Below are 3,193 nucleotides of genomic sequence, written 5' to 3'. Positions count from 1 at the left end.
GCTAGTTGACATCATGTTTTCCATTAAATTTTATGTAGTATTATATATTTATATTGTAAATTTATAAAATCAAGAAATATTAAGAAATGTGGTTGCATTGGTGTAATTTTTTTAATATAATATTTTCTTGTTACAATTAAAAAATAAAAATAAATACTTAAAAAGAAAATATTTATATTTTAATTTATTTATTTATGTTAATAAACTTACATGCCCAATTCAAGTAATAACAGCAAACCGCGTGTAATATGTGTCATGGGTCAATTTCTAGGTACACGCACAAGCCTGAGAGATTTCGTAACACCTTCCATCACACGCATGCGTTGCAGGTTGGGTCTCAATAAAATTGCCCCATCTCCTCCACAGAGTATACGCGGCTTTGAGTAGTTGATCTGCTACATATTTCTGAGGTCAGAGGTTCAAGCCATGGCTACTGCTGCCTGCCCCGCCACTGCATATGATTCTTCTCCTCCGTATGCCTTTCTCCTGCTAGCTGCGGTGGCCATTATCCTTGCGGTGCCGTGTTTGTTTCAGAACAGAGTAGTCCCTTGGAAATGGCGAATGACATAAATCCCGTGATGATCATGGCGGCGCCGTTGGTGTTGATCTTCATTATAAGGTGCCTCTCCTCCTCCTCCATCAATAACAACGCCAATGAAGTCTCTGGTGGTGGGGATCCGTCCTCCGTCAAACGGCCAGGGGGATCTACTGTAGGCGTGGCCATCGTGCTTCTCATTGTTCTGCTCATGATCTGGTGTCAGGGGGATCTCCTGTAGGCGTGGCCATCGTGCTTCTCATTGTTCTACTCATGATCTGTTGTCGGTCCTCAGGAGTCGCCGACGAACCAGAGGAATAAATCCTGAGCTTTGTATATACATTGATTACTTGAGAATAAATCCTGAGATTGAGATAGATTAATTTAGATATACAATTACTTGTTTTTGAAGAATATATCAACCCCGTGTAACTACGTACAATGTAAGAAGTACGTAGACATCTAAATAATTTTTAGATAACAAGAATAAATCTCCATTTAAAAAGCATCACACTTAAGAGAATAGGAATTATATTTTTTAAGTTTTTTTTTTAATGACAAATTGTTTTGATCTCAAATAGTAAAGTTTAGTTGTGGTCAACCATTATATCTACATACTTGTACTTACAAGTTCCCCTCCATCATCATCAATTTAGGTTTTCTCAGACTACTCGTTACAATGCTTTGGATTTTATCGACTTACCCTAAACCATGCTCTGGTTTTTGTCAGATGACCCTCAACCATGCTCAAGGTTTTCTTTGATGACCCTAAACCATGCTACATGAATCCCTGTCCACTTCCATCTCACAAGTTGTCCACTTCCATCTCACAAGTGGTTTATGGCTTACCACAAACCTACACTACAAAGTGGTTTTTGGCTCACCACAAACATACACTTACAAAGTGGTTTAAGATAACCACAAAGAGGATACACTTACATCACCATTGACTCATGCATGTACTATTACAATTTTTTTCAAAGATCACTAGAAAACATCATATACTTGCATATAATTACAATGTGTGACTCACACAACAATATGGTAATGAGTCTATTATTATTCTACACACAATCTAGCCCACCATAATTTAATCTATGTTTTTAGTTCCAACCACTATCATTTGATGTCATCTTCATTGTTTTTATATTCTCCCATAAACCTTTCTATTGTTGGAATGACATGTTCTAATACAAACTCAAATTCATGATAATAATTGGGCAAACTAAATGTCACTTCAATAACTATGACATGACAATTCTCAAATATACCAAATTAACAATTCCTAAGCATAATCAAATGAATTGAACATTTTAAATCACTTCATTAGGAGGAAAGGAGAGTGGAACACGCAAAAATTGCAACAAAAATTAACACAAACGGTGAGAGAAGTAGATATTCTCCCTTTGTCCTTCCTCACAAACATGGCCAGTTTTTTTCTACACCTAAATCACAATTTCATTTCTACCTTGCCCTGTTGTATAAACATGTGAAGTATCATTAACAAAAAAACATTAGGGAGGGATATCCTTTGATATTATAATTGAAAGCAACCTTACTTTGTCTGTCCCCATCCATTTTTGCACGCAAAACCGGACTATCCATATCATGATGCATAACCTAACAATATAGTACATATTCATGGGTACTCAAATTTCTCTCTACATTGTCATTTGTGAGATCTCCAACTCTTCTCCATGCTCTTCTCATGCCTCAACCTCTGAAATTTTTCCATTATTTTTCTTAATTCCATCAAATTCTTCTAGATCCTTTAAATCATCATCCTCATCATCAATCTTTTATTGGGTCGTTGCAGTTCTTCACAAAGGGACCTTCACCCTAGGAACCCTAAATATAAATTTGTTTCTCGACATTCTAAGAGGTGGTAAGGTCGTTCTAGGAATTTCAATGGACACGGGCACAGTTCAAATTGTTAAACATTGGATAAACCAACACTCCTCGTGTGTTTCACGACGTGCACTAACCACCTCTCATGGATCCTTATCTCTAGAGATGTGATCATTGACTAACCCCTGTGATTTTTGTTCTAACGACAATCGTGATTCCCAACAAGTGGTATCAGAGAGTAGGTCACAAGTTCGATACACACCTTGCTTGTGTTGGGGGAGAGATTGTTGGACATTGGATAAACCAACACTCCTCGTGTGTTTCACGACATTGACTAACTGCCTCTCATGGATCCTTATCTATGTTGATGCGATCGTTGACTAACACTTATGGGTTTTGGTCTAATGGAAATCGTGATTCCTGCCACAATCACTAGGAACCTCATGGAAGAGCTCGATGGCCTGATCTAGAGGTGTCACAGGTATTACAAGGTTGACGCCAAGTGCACGTGGTTGGGCACCCAATTCATAGTCATGGCACAAAGTTTGAATCCAGGAAGTGATCTTCTTAATGTGTTGAGCATCCAAACCTCATCAATTCTTTGTTGCATTAATTCCAGGCATGACGCGCTTTATCGAATAAACCTCTGCAACACATACAATTGACAAAATTTTAGGGAGACTGGGTGTCCTGTGATTTCAATGGCCCTAAAGAGATACAATGATCATTTTTTCATTGGCCATAAATCCGGATTCAAAGCCTTTAGGATCTTTTGCCTTCAGTTTATCGTCGAAGATTAACTCACAAAAT

At 37.7% G+C, this 3,193-nt stretch overlaps 1 pseudogene; it reads left to right on the top strand.

Moving 5' to 3' along the window:
- The first annotated feature begins 387 nt into the window (after nucleotides 1-387).
- Nucleotides 388-1,021, top strand: LOC149264523 (uncharacterized; annotated as a pseudogene).
- The last annotated feature ends 2,172 nt before the right edge of the window (nucleotides 1,022-3,193 follow it).

Source organism: Pinus tabuliformis, chromosome 6 (assembly GCF_031772625.1).
Source record: "Pinus tabuliformis cultivar Carrire ecotype Pingquan chromosome 6, CPIR1, whole genome shotgun sequence".
Taxonomy (NCBI): Eukaryota; Viridiplantae; Streptophyta; class Pinopsida; order Pinales; family Pinaceae; genus Pinus; species Pinus tabuliformis.
Note: the sequence above shows the minus strand (reverse complement) of the source record. Positions and strands in the feature narration are given on the sequence as shown.